This window comes from Stenella coeruleoalba (genome assembly GCF_951394435.1).
Source record: "Stenella coeruleoalba genome assembly, contig: scaffold_184, whole genome shotgun sequence".
NCBI classification, from domain to species: Eukaryota; Metazoa; Chordata; class Mammalia; order Artiodactyla; family Delphinidae; genus Stenella; species Stenella coeruleoalba.
Window position 1 is genome coordinate 489121 of NW_027646312.1, and position 13728 is coordinate 502848.

At 43.6% G+C, this 13728-nt stretch overlaps 1 long non-coding RNA gene across 8 annotated transcripts in view; it reads left to right on the forward strand.

The window, feature by feature from the left end:
- LOC307181178 overlaps positions 1-13728 on the forward strand; it is a 523312-nt gene that overhangs the window by 452097 nt on the left and 57487 nt on the right. For 4 of the 8 annotated variants that reach the window (XR_013826076.1, XR_013826077.1, XR_013826078.1 and 1 more), the window contains exon 2: positions 13082-13171. The exons of 1 other annotated variant lie outside the window; for it this stretch is intronic. This is a non-coding gene — a long non-coding RNA (uncharacterized lncRNA). Of the gene's footprint in view, positions 1-3610; positions 3689-13081; positions 13172-13728 lie in introns of those variants that run through there. 3 more of the 8 variants (XR_013826074.1, XR_013826080.1, XR_013826081.1) reach the window with 2 other exon arrangements.

Sequence of the window (13728 nt, forward strand, 5' to 3'; positions counted from 1 at the left end):
TTCAGACCCGTGTAATGGGTACCATGCAATATGACTTCAAAGGGTCTTCATTTGCTCACCGAACCTCTCCAATCCTATCACTGCTGCGTTTATGCCCCTGTACACACGCTTGATTCTCTTTTGGAAACATAGCAATCCATAGGTTTTAAGATACTTACTAGTCAGGTACATTCTTAGGCGTTTAATATGGGGTGTTGAGTTCATTTCGTTGAGCAAGGAGTAGCTCTTGTCTATTCCATATTTGGCTTAAGGAACTTTATCTGTGCTCATTTCAATCTCTGCTTTTATGCAGCACCCCAACTCACCTTTCCTCTTAAGCAAGCATAAGTTGGTTTTCTAAATTTGAGACCCTGTTCTGTTCTGTAATTCAGTTCCTGTGTAGCCAAGTTTACATTCCGTGTATTACTGATATCTTATGATGTTTCTTTTCTGTGTGACTTATTTCAGTTAGAATCATCATACCTGAATCCACTCATTGTGCTGCTACGGGCCTGATGACACAGATTTCATTGCTGAGTGATATTGCTTTGTAAGTAAATACCACAACTTCTTTATCCATTTTTCACTTTCTGCGATGTTGAACTTGTACTGTAAACGAGGTTCTTGTAAACAGAGCCGTTCCAAACTTTGGGGTGGCTGTGTCTTTTTGATTTTAATTTCCCTAAGCTATAGGACCATAAGTGGCAGTGCCCTAGGCTCTGTTGCTTTGTTTTTTAGATGTTTCAGGAAACACCATACACTTCTCCCGAGTGTCTGTTGGCAATTTACATCCCGCCCATCAGCATAACAAGGCTCCCAGTTCTCCATGGCCTGTCCTGCCTTTCTGGATTTTACACTTTTTTCAGATGGCCCTTTTGACCGGGGGGAAGTGAGACTTCATTGTAGTGCAGATTTCCTTTGCAAGCTTGCTTGGTTGGCCAAAAAGGGCGTATGCGTTTTTTCCTGAATATATTCAGGAAAAAACGCATACGCCCTTTTTGGCCAAGTGCATCATTGTGGACGTTCTGCCTCTTTTCCTATGCTTTCAATGCAATTCCAGTCTACCTCCTGAAATCGGTTTCCTGCAATTCTGCCCCGCTTTCAAGTCCTCTTGGCAGCCTTACTTCAGTCTATTTTTGGACGATAGCTGTCATTTATAACTCTGCAGGTTTGTGAATTACAGTGCCCCTGAGCTCCTTTCTTCAACTCGCTTTCTTGTGACCTGGCCGCAACACCGCAGGATGGCTTCAGGCCCTAATCTGGTTCCAGCACGGCACGCTGAGACTTTGGTTAATTCCTCTTCCTGGTGGGAAATGAGAGTTAAATTTGCCCGTCCAGACACCTCCAGCTAGTCTCTCATTGGTTCTCGCTATTCCTGTTCATCTTCCGCAGAAATTGCAAACTGGGCCAAACAGGAGGTTAAAGGCGCTGACTCTCCAAGTGGGGAGAGTGTTAGTAAAGCGTCTGGAATGTTGCACCCGAGTACCAGGGGAGGAAAACTGAGACATATTTGAACACGTCTCCCGTTCACACGGTTGATCATACTCTAGGTTCCACATGCATGTTTTAGCTGAAGGAAGAATACCTAAAACCTGGGTAGTTGAAACCCGTGGAATGGGTACCATGCAATATGACTTCAAAGGGTCTTCATTTGCTCACCGAACCTCTCCAATCCTATCACTGCTGCGTTTATGCCCCTGTACACATGCTTGATTCTCTTTCGGAGACATAGCAATCCATAGGTTTTAAGATACTTACTAGTCAGGTACATTCTTAGGCGTTTAATATGCGGTGTTGAGTCCATTTCGTTGAGCAAGGAGTAGCTCTTGTCTATTCCATATTTGACTTAAGGAACTTTATCTGTGCTCATTTCAATCTCTGGTTTTATGCAGCACCCCAACTCACCTTTACACTTAAGCAAGCATAAGTTGGTTTTCTAAATTTGAGACCCTGTTCTGTTTTGGAATTCAGTTCCTGTGTAGCCAAGTTTACATTCCGTGTATTAGTGATATCTTATGATGTTTCTTTTTCTGTGTGACTTATTTCAGTTAGAATCATCATACCTAAATCCACTCATTGTGCTGCTAAGGGCCTGATGACACAGATTTCATTGCTGAGTGATATTGCTTTGTAAGTAAATACCACAACTTCTTTATCCATTTTTCACTTTCTGCGATGTTGAACTTGTACTGTAAACGAGGTTCTTGTAAACAGAGCCGTTCTAAACTTTGGGGTGGCTGTGTCTTTTTGATTTTAATTTCCCTAAGCTATAGGACCATAAGTGGAAGTGCCCTAGGTTCTGTTGCTTTGTTTTTTAGATGTTTCAGGAAACACCATATACTTCTCCCGAGTGGTGGTTGGCAATTTACATCCCGCCCATCAGATTACCAAGGCTCCCAGTTCTCCATGGCCTGTCCTGCCTTTCTGGATTTTACACTTTTTTCAGATGGCCCTTTTGACCGGGGGGAAGTGAGACTTCATTGTAGTGCAGATTTCCTTTGCAAGCTTGCTTGGTTGGCCAAAAAGGGCGTATGCGTTTTTTCCTGAATATATTCAGGAAAAAACGCATACGCCCTTTTTGGCCAAGTGCATCATTGTGGACGTTCTGCCTCTTTTCCTATGCTTTCAATGCAATTCCAGTCTACCTCCTGAAATCGGTTTCCTGCAATTCTGCCCCGCTTTCAAGTCCTCTTGGCAGCCTTACTTCAGTCTATTTTTGGACGATAGCTGTCATTTATAACTCTGCAGGTTTGTGAATTACAGTGCCCCTGAGCTCCTTTCTTCAACTTGCTTTCTTGGGACCTGGCCGCAACACCGCAGGATGGCTTCAGGCCCTAATCTGGTTCCGGCACGGCACGCTGAGCCTTTGGTTATTTCCTCTTCCTGGTGGGAAATGAGAGTTAAATTTGCCCGTCCAGACTCCTCCAGCTAGTCTCTCATTGGTTCTCGCTATTCCTGTTCATCTTCCGCAGAAATTGCAAACTGGGCCAAACAGGAGGTTAAAGGCGCTGACTCTCCAAGTGGGGAGAGTGTTAGTAAAGCGTCTGGAATGTTGCACCCGAGTACCAGGGGAGGAAAACTGAGACATATTTGAACACGTCTCCCGTTCATATTGTTGATCATACTTGGGTTCCACATGCATGTTTTAGCTGAAGGAAGAATACCTTAAACCTGGAGAGTTAAGACCCGTGTAATGGGTACCATGCAATATGACTTCAAAGGGTCTTCATTTGCTCACCGAACCTCTCCAATCCTATCACTGCTGCGTTTATGCCCCTGTACACATGCTTGATTCTCTTTCGGAGACATAGCAATCCATAGGTTTTAAGATACTTACTAGTCAGGTACATTCTTAGGCGTTTAATATGCGGTGTTGAGTCCATTTCGTTGAGCAAGGAGTAGCTCTTGTCTATTCCATATTTGGCTTAAGGAACTTTATCTGTGCTCATTTCAATCTCTGGTTTTATGCAGCACTCCAACTCACCTTTACCCTTAAGCAAGCATAAGTTGGTTTTCTAAATTTGAGACCCTGTTCTGTTCTGTAATTCAGTTCCTGTGTAGCCAAGTTTACATTCCGTGTATTACTGATATCTTATGATGTTTCTTTTTCTGTGTGACTTACTTCAGTTAGAATCATCATACCTGAATCCACTCATTGTGCTGCTACGGGCCTGATGACACAGATTTCATTGCTGAGTGATATTGCTTTGTAAGTAAATACCACAACTTCTTTATCCATTTTTCACTTTCTGCGATGTTGAACTTGTACTGTAAACGAGGTTCTTGTAAACAGAGCCGTTCCAAACTTTGGGGTGGCTGTGTCTTTTTGATTTTAATTTCCCTAAGCTATAGGACCATAAGTGGAAGTGCCCTAGGTTCTGTTGCTTTGTTTTTTAGATGTTTCAGGAAACACCATACACTTCTCCCGAGTGGTTGTTGGCAATTTACATCCCGCCCATCAGCATAACAAGGCTCCCAGTTCTCCATGGCCTGTCCTGCCTTTCTGGATTTTACACTTTTTTCAGATGGCCCTTTTGACCGGGGGAAAGTGAGACTTCATTGTAGTGCAGATTTCCTTTGCAAGCTTGCTTGGTTGGCCAAAAAGGGCGTATGCGTTTTTTCCTGAATATATTCAGGAAAAAACGCATATGCCCTTTTTGGCCAAGTGCATCATTGTGGACGTTCTGCCTCTTTTCCTATGCTTTCAATGCAATTCCAGTCTACCTCCTGAAATCGGTTTCCTGCAATTCTGCCCCGCTTTCAAGTCCTCTTGGCAGCCTTACTTCAGTCTATTTTTGGACGATAGCTGTCATTTATAACTCTGCAGGTTTGTGAATTACAGTGCCCCTGAGCTCCTTTGTTCAACTCGCTTTCTTTTGAGCTGGCCGCAACACCGCAGGATGGCTTCAGGCCCTAATCTGGTTCCGGTACGGCACGCTGAGCCTTTGGTTATTTCCTGTTCCTGGTGGGAAATGAGAGTTAAATTTGCCCGTCCAGACACCTCCAGCTAGCCTCTCATTGGTTCTCGCTATTCCTGTTCATCTTCCGCAGAAATTGCAAACTGGGCCAAACAGGAGGTTAAAGGCGCTGACTCTCCAAGTGGGGAGAGTGTTAGTAAAGCGTCTGGAATGTTGCACCCGAGTACCAGGGGAGGAAAACTGAGACATATTTGAACACGTCTCCCGTTCACATGGTTGATCATACTCTGGGTTCCACATGCATGTTTTAGCTGAAGGAAGAATACCTTAAACCTGGAGAGTTGAGACCCGTGTAATGGGTACCATGCAATATGACTTCAAAGGGTCTTCATTTGCTCACCGAACCTCTCCAATCCTATCACTGCTGCGTTTATGCCCCTGTACACATGCTTGATTCTCTTTTGGAGACATAGCAATCCATAGGTTTTAAGATACTTACTAGTCAGGTACATTCTTAGGCGTTTAATATGCGGTGTTGAGTCAATTTCGTTGAGCAAGGAGTAGCTCTTGTCTATTCCATATTTGGCTTAAAGAACTTTATCTGTGCTCATTTCAATCTCTGGTTTTATGCAGCACCCCAACTCACCTTTACCCTTAAGCAAGCATAAGTTGGTTTTCTAAATTTGAGAACCTGTTCTGTTTTGGAATTCAGTTCCTGTGTAGCCAAGTTTACATTCCGTGTATTAGTGATATCTTATGATATTTCTTTTTCTGTGTGACTTATTTCAGTTAGAATCATCGTACCTGAATCCACTCATTGTGCTGCTAAGGGCCTGATGACACAGATTTCATTGCTGAGTGATATTGCTTTCTAAGTAAATACCACAACTTCTTTATCCATTTTTCACTTTCTGCGATGTTGAACTTGTACTGTAAATGTGGTTCTTGTAAACAGAGCCGTTCCAAACTTTGGGGTGGCTGTGTCTTTTTGATTTTAATTTCCCTAAGCTATAGGACCATAAGTGGCAGTGCCCTAGGCTCTGTTGCTTTGTTTTTTAGATGTTTCAGGAAACACCATACACTTCTCCCGAGTGGTTGTTGGCAATTTACATCCCGCCCATCAGCATAACAAGGCTCCCAGTTCTCCATGGCCTGTCCTGCCTTTCTGGATTTTACACTTTTTTCAGATGGCCCTTTTGACCGGGGGGAAGTGAGACTTCATTGTAGTGCAGATTTCCTTTGCAAGCTTGCTTGGTTGGCCAAAAAGGGCGTATGCGTTTTTTCCTGAATATATTCAGGAAAAAACGCATACGCCCTTTTTGGCCAAGTGCATCATTGTGGACGTTCTGCCTCTTTTCCTATGCTTTCAGTGCAATTCCAGTCTACCTCCTGAAATCGGTTTCCTGCAATTCTGCCCCGCTTTCAAGTCCTCTTGGCAGCCTTACTTCAGTCTATTTTTGGACGATAGCTGTCATTTATAACTCTGCAGGTTTGTGAATTACAGTGCCCCTGAGCTCCTTTCTTCAACTCGCTTTCATTTGAGCTGGCCGCAACACCGCAGGATGGCTTCAGGCCCTAATCTGGTTCCGGTACGGCACGCTGAGCCTTTGGTTATATCCTCTTCCTGGTGGGAAATGAGAGTTAAATTTGCCCGTCCAGACACCTCCAGCTAGCCTCTCATTGGTTCTCGCTATTCCTGTTCATCTTCCGCAGAAATTGCAAACTGGTCCAAACAGGAGGTTAAAGGGACTGACTCTCCAAGTCGGGAGAGTGTTAGTAAAGCGTCTGGAATGTTGCACCCGAGTACCAGGGGAGGAAAACTGAGACATATTTGAACACGTCTCCCGTTCACATGGTTGATCATACTCTGGGTTCCACATGCATGTTTTAGCTGAAGGAAGAATACCTTAAACATGGAGAGTTGAGACCCGTGGAATGGGTACCATGCAATATGACTTCAAAGGGTCTTCATTTGCTCACCGAACCTCTCCAATCCTATCACTGCTGCGTTTATTCCCCTGTACACATGCTTGATTCTCTTTTGGAGACATAGCAATCCATAGGTTTTAAGATACTTACTAGTCAGGTACATTCTTAGGTGTTTAATATGGGGTGTTGAGTCCATTTCGTTGAGCAAGGAGTAGCTCTTGTCTATTCCATATTTGGCTTAAAGAACTTTATCTGTGCTCATTTCAATCTCTGGTTTTATGCAGCACCCCAACTCACCTTTACCCTTAAGCAAGCATAAGTTGGTTTTCTAAATTTGAGACCCTGTTCTGTTTTGGAATGCCGTTCCTGTGTAGCCAAGTTTAAATTCCGTGTATTAGTGATATCTTATGATGTTTCTTTTTCTGTGTGACTTATTTCAGTTAGAATCATCGTACCTGAATCCACTCATTGTGCTGCTAAGGGCCTGATGACACAGATTTCATTGCTGAGTGATATTGCTTTGTAAGTAAATACCACAACTTCTTTATCCATTTTTCACTTTCTGCAATATTGCACTTGTACTGTAAACGAGGTTCTTGTAAACAGAGCCGTTCCAAACTTTGCGGTGGCTGTGTCTTTTTGATTTTAATTTCCCTAAGCTATAGGACCATAAGTGGCAGTGCACTAGGCTCTGTTGCTTTGTTTTTTAGATGTTTCAGGAAACACCATACACTTCTCCCGAGTGGTTGTTGGCAATTTACATCCCGCCCATCAGCATAACAAGGCTCCCAGTTCTCCATGGCCTGTCCTGCCTTTCTGGATTTTACACTTTTTTCAGATGGCCCTTTTGACCGGGGGGAAGTGAGACTTCATTGTAGTGCAGATTTCCTTTGCAAGCTTGCTTGGTTGGCCAAAAAGGGCGTATGCGTTTTTTCCTGAATATATTCAGGAAAAAACGCATACGCCCTTTTTGGCCAAGTGCATCATTGTGGACGTTCTGCCTCTTTTCCTATGCTTTCAGTGCAATTCCAGTCTACCTCCTGAAATCGGTTTCCTGCAATTCTGCCCCGCTTTCAAGTCCTCTTGGCAGCCTTACTTCAGTCTATTTTTGGACGATAGCTGTCATTTATAACTCTGCAGGTTTGTGAATTACAGTGCCCCTGAGCTCCTTTCTTCAACTCGCTTTCTTGTGACCTGGCCGCAACACTGCAGGATATCTTCAGGCCCTAATCTGGTTCCGGTACGGCACGCTGAGCCTTTGGTTATTTCCTCTTCCTGGTGGGAAATGAGAGTTAAATTTGCCCGTCCAGACACCTCCAGCTAGCCTCTAATTGGTTCTCGCTATTCCTGTTCATCTTCCGCAGAAATTGCAAACTGGGCCAAACAAGAGGTTAAAGGCGCTGACTCTCCAAGTGGGGAGAGTGTTAGTAAAGCGTCTGGAATGTTGCACCCGAGTACCAGGGGAGGAAAACTGAGACATATTTGAACACGTCTCCCGTTCACATGGTTGATCATACTTGGGTTCCACATGCATGTTTTAGCTGAAGGAAGAATACCTAAAACCTGGGTAGTTGAAACCCGTGGAATGGGTACCATGCAATATGACTTCAAAGGGTCTTCATTTGCTCACCGAACCTCTCCAATCCTATCACTGCTGCGTTTATGCCCCTGTACACATGCTTGATTCTCTTTCGGAGACATAGCAATCCATAGGTTTTAAGATACTTACTAGTCAGGTACATTCTTAGGCGTTTAATATGCGGTGTTGAGTCCATTTCGTTGAGCAAGGAGTAGCTCTTGTCTATTCCATATTTGGCTTAAGGAACTTTATCTGTGCTCATTTCAATCTCTGGTTTTATGCAGCACCCCAACTCACCTTTACCCTTAAGCAAGCATAAGTTGGTTTTCTAAATTTGAGTCCCTGTTCTGTTCTGTAATTCAGTTCCTTTGTAGCCAAGTTTACATTCCGTGTATTACTGATATCTTATGATGTTTCTTTTTCTGTGTGACTTACTTCAGTTAGAATCATCATACCTGAATCCACTCATTGTGCTGCTAAGTGCCTGATGACACAGATTTCATTGCTGAGTGATATTGCTTTGTAAGTAAATACCACAAGTTCTTTATCCATTTTTCACTTTCTGTGATGTTGAACTTGTACTGTAAACGAGGTTCTTGTAAACAGAGCCGTTCCAAACTTTGGGGTGGCTGTGTCTTTTTGATTTTAATTTCCCTAAGCTATAGGACCATAAGTGGAAGTGCCCTAGTTTCTGTTGCTTTGTTTTTTAGATGTTTCAGGAAACACCATACACTTCTCCCGAGTGGTTGTTGGCAATTTACATCCCGCCCATCAGCATAACAAGGCTCCCAGTTCTCCATGGCCTGTCCTGCCTTTCTGGATTTTACACTTTTTTCAGATGGCCCTTTTGACCGGGGGGAAGTGAGACTTCATTGTAGTGCAGATTTCCTTTGCAAGCTTGCTTGGTTGGCCAAAAAGGGCGTATGCGTTTTTTCCTGAATATATTCAGGAAAAAACGCATACGCCCTTTTTGGCCAAGTGCATCATTGTGGACGTTCTGCCTCTTTTCCTATGCTTTCAATGCAATTCCAGTCTACCTCCTGAAATCGGTTTCCTGCAATTCTGCCCTGCTTTCAAGTCCTCTTGGCAGCCTTACTTCAGTCTATTTTTGGATGATAGCTGTCATTTATAACTCTGCAGGTTTGTGAATTACAGTGCCCCTGAGCTCCTTTCTTCAACTCGCTTTCTTTTGAGCTGGCCGCAACACCGCAGGATGGCTTCAGGATCTAATCTGGTTCCGGTACGGCACGCTGAGCCTTTGGTTAATTCCTCTTCCTGGTGGGAAATGAGAGTTAAATTTGCCCGTCCAGACACCTCCAGCTAGTCTCTCATTGGTTCTCGCTATTCCTGTTCATCTTCCGCAGAAATTGCAAACTGGGCCAAACAGGAGGTTAAAGGCGCTGACTCTCCAAGTGGGGAGAGTGTTAGTAAAGCGTCTGGAATGTTGCACCCGAGTACCAGGGGAGGAAAACTGAGACATATTTGAACACGTCTCCCGTTCACATGGTTGATCATACTTGGGTTCCACATGCATGTTTTAGCTGAAGGAAGAATACCTTAAACCTGGGTAGTTGAAACCCGTGGAACGGGTACCATGCAATATGACTTCAAAGGGTCTTCATTTGCTCACCGAACCTCTCCAATCTTATCACTGCTGTGTTTATGCCCCTGTACACATGCTTGATTCTCTTTCGGAGACATAGCAATCCATAGGTTTTAAGATACTTACTAGTCAGGTACATTCTTAGGCGTTTAATATGGGGTGTTGAGTCCATTTCGTTGAGCAAGGAGTAGCTCTTGTCTATTCCATATTTGGCTTAAGGAACTTTATCTGTGCTCATTTCAATCTCTGGTTTTATGCAGCACCCCAACTCACCTTTACCCTTAAGCAAGCATAAGTTGGTTTTCTAAATTTGAGACCCTGTTCTGTTCTGTAATTCAGTTCCTGTGTAGGCAAGTTTACATTCCGTGTATTAGTGATATCTTATGATGTTTCTTTTTCTGTGTGACTTATTTCAGTTAGAATCATCATACCTGAATCCACTCATTGCGATGCTAAGGGCCTGATGACACAGATTTCATTGCTAAGTGATATTGCTTTGTAAGTGAATACCACAACTTCTTTCTCCATTTTTCACTTTCTGCGATGTTGAACTTGTACTGTAAACGAGGTTCTTGTAAACAGAGCCGTTCCAAACTTTGGGGTGGCTGTGTCTTTTTGATTTTAATTTCCCTAAGCTATAGGACCATAAGTGGAAGTGCCCTAGGCTCTGTTGCTTTGTTTTTTAGATGTTTCAGGAAACACCATACACTTCTCCCAAGTGTCTGTTGGCAATTTACATCCCGCCCATCAGCATAACAAGGCTCCCAGTTCTCAATGGCCTGTTGCCTTTATGGATTTTACACTTTTTTCAGATGGCCCTTTTGACCGGGGGGAAGTGAGACTTCATTGTAGTGCAGATTTCCTTTGCAAGCTTGCTTGGTTGGCCAAAAAGGGCGTATGCGTTTTTTCCTGAATATATTCAGGAAAAAACGCATACGCCCTTTTTGGCCAAGTGCATCATTGTGGACGTTCTGCCTCTTTTCCTATGCTTTCAATGCAATTCCAGTCTACCTCCTGAAATCGGTTTCCTGCAATTCTGCCCCGCTTTCAAGTCCTCTTGGCAGCCTTACTTCAGTCTATTTTTGGACGATAGCTGTCATTTATAACTCTGCAGGTTTGTGAATTACAGTGCCCCTGAGCTCCTTTCTTCAACTCGCTTTCTTGTGACCTGGCTGCAACACCGCATGATGGCTTCAGGCCCTAATCTGGTTCCGGCCCGGCATGCTGAGCCTTTGGTTAATTCCTCTTCCTGGTGGGAAATGAGAGTTAAATTTGCCCGTCCAGACACCTCCAGCTAGTCTCTCATTGGTTCTCGCTATTCCTGTTCATCTTCCGCAGAAATTGCAAACTGGGCCAAACAGGAGGTTAAAGGCGCTGACTCTCCAAGTCGGGAGAGTGTTAGTAAAGCGTCTGGAATGTTGCACCCGAGTACTAGGGGAGGAAAACTGAGACATATTTGAACACGTCTCCCGTTCACATGGTTGATCATACTTGGGTTCCACATGCATGTTTTAGCTGAAGGAAGAATACCTTAAACCTGGAGAGTTAAGACCCGTGTAATGGGTACCATGCAATATGACTTCAAAGGGTCTTCATTTGCTCACCGAACCTCTCCAATCCTATCACTGCTGCGTTTATGCCCCTGTACACATGCTTGATTCTCTTTCGGAGACATAGCAATCCATAGGTTTTTAAGATACTTACTAGTCAGGTACATTCTTAGGCGTTTAATATGCGGTGTTGAGTCCATTTCGTTGAGCAAGGAGTAGCTCTTGTCTATTCCATATTTGACTTAAGGAACTTTATCTGTGCTCATTTCAATCTCTGGTTTTATGCAGCACCCCAACTCACCTTTACCCTTAAGCAAGCATAAGTTGGTTTTCTAAATTTGAGTCCCTGTTCTGTTCTGTAATTCAGTTCCTGTGTAGCCAAGTTTACATTCCGTGTATTACTGATATCTTATGATGTTTCTTTTTCTGTGTGACTTACTTCAGTTAGAATCATCATACCTGAATCCACTCATTGTGCTGCTAAGGGCCTGATGACACAGATTTCATTGCTGAGTGATATTGCTTTGTAAGTAAATACCACAACTTCTTTATCCATTTTTCACTTTCTGCGATGTTGAACTTGTACTGTAAACGAGGTTCTTGTAAACAGAGGCGTCCCAAACTTTGGGGTGGCTGTGTCTTTTTGATTTTAATTTCCCTAAGCTATAGGACCATAAGTGGAAGTGCCCTAGGTTCTGTTGCTTTGTTTTTTAGATGTTTCAGGAAACACCATACACTTCTCCCGAGTGGTTGTTGGCAATTTACATCCCGCCCATCAGCATAACAAGGCTCCCAGTTCTCCATGGCCTGTCCTGCCTTTCTGGATTTTACACTTTTTTCAGATGGCCCTTTTGACCGGGGGGAAGTGAGACTTCATTGTAGTGCAGATTTCCTTTGCAAGCTTGCTTGGTTGGCCAAAAAGGGCGTATGCGTTTTTTCCTGAATATATTCAGGAAAAAACGCATACGCCCTTTTTGGCCAAGTGCATCATTGTGGACGTTCTGCCTCTTTTCCTATGCTTTCAATGCAATTCCAGTCTACCTCCTGAAATCGGTTTCCTGCAATTCTGCCCCGCTTTCAAGTCCTCTTGGCAGCCTTACTTCAGTCTATTTTTGGACGATAGCTGTCATTTATAACTCTGCAGGTTTGTGAATTACAGTGCCCCTGAGCTCCTTTCTTCAACTCGCTTTCTTTTGAGCTGGCCGCAACACCGCAGGATGGCTTCAGGCTCTAATCTGGTTCCGGTACGGCACGCTGAGCCTTTGGTTAATTCCTCTTCCTGGTGGGAAATGAGAGTTAAATTTGCCCGTCCAGACACCTCCAGCTAGCCTCTCATTGGTTCTCGCTATTCCTGTTCATCTTCCGCAGAAATTGCAAACTGGGCCAAACAGGAGGTTAAAGGCGCTGACTCTCCAAGTGGGGAGAGTGTTAGTAAAGCGTCTGGAATGTTGCACCCGAGTACCAGGGGAGGAAAACTGAGACATATTTGAACACGTCTCCCGTTCACATGGTTGATCATACTTGGGTTCCACATGCATGTTTTAGCTGAAGGAAGAATACCTTAAACCTGGGTAGTTGAAACCCGTGGAATGGGTACCATGCAATATGACTTCAAAGGGTCTTCATTTGCTCACCGAACCTCTCCAATCCTATCACTGCTGCGTTTATGCCCCTGTACACATGCTTGATTCTCTTTCGGAGACATAGCAATCATTAGGTTTTAAGATACTTACTAGTCAGGTACATTCTTAGGCGTTTAATATGGGGTGTTGAGTCCATTTCGTTGAGCAAGGAGTAGCTCTTGTCTATTCCATATTTGGCTTAAGGAACTTTATCTGTGCTCATTTCAATCTCTGGTTTTATGCAGCAACCCAACTCACCTTTCCCCTTAAGCAAGCATAAGTTGGTTTTCTAAATTTGAGACCCTGTTCTGTTTTGGAATTCAGTTCCTGTGTAGCCAAGTTTACATTCCGTGTATTAGTGATATCTTATGATGTTTCTTTTTCTGTGTGACTTATTTCAGTTAGAATCATCGTACCTGAATCTACTCATTATGCTGCTACGGGCCTGATGACATAGATTTCATTGCTGAGTGATACTGCATTGTACTTAAGTACCACAAGTTCTTTATCCATTTTTCACTTTCTGCGATGTTGAACTTGTACTGTAAACGAGGTTCTTGTAAACAGAGCCGTTCCAAACTTTGGGGTGGCTGTGTCTTTTTGATTTTAATTTCCCTAAGCTATAGGACCATAAGTGGAAGTGCCCTAGGCTCTGTTGCTTTGTTTTTTAGATGTTTCAGGAAACACCATACACTTCTCCCGAGTGGTTGTTGGCAATTTACATCCCGCCCATCAGCATAACAAGGCTCCCAGTTCTCCATGGCCTGTCCTGCCTTTCTGGATTTTACACTTTTTTCAGATGGCCCTTTTGACTGGGGGGAAGTGAGACTTCATTGTAGTGCAGATTTCCTTTGCAAGTTTGCTTGGTTGGCCAAAAAGGGCGTATACGTTTTTTCCTGAATATATTCAGGAAAAAACGCATACGCCCTTTTTGGCCAAGTGCATCATTGTGGACGTTCTGCCTCTTTTCCTATGCTTTCAATGCAATTCCAGTCTACCTCCTGAAATCGGTTTCCTGCAATTCTGCCCCGCTTTCAAGTCCTCTTGG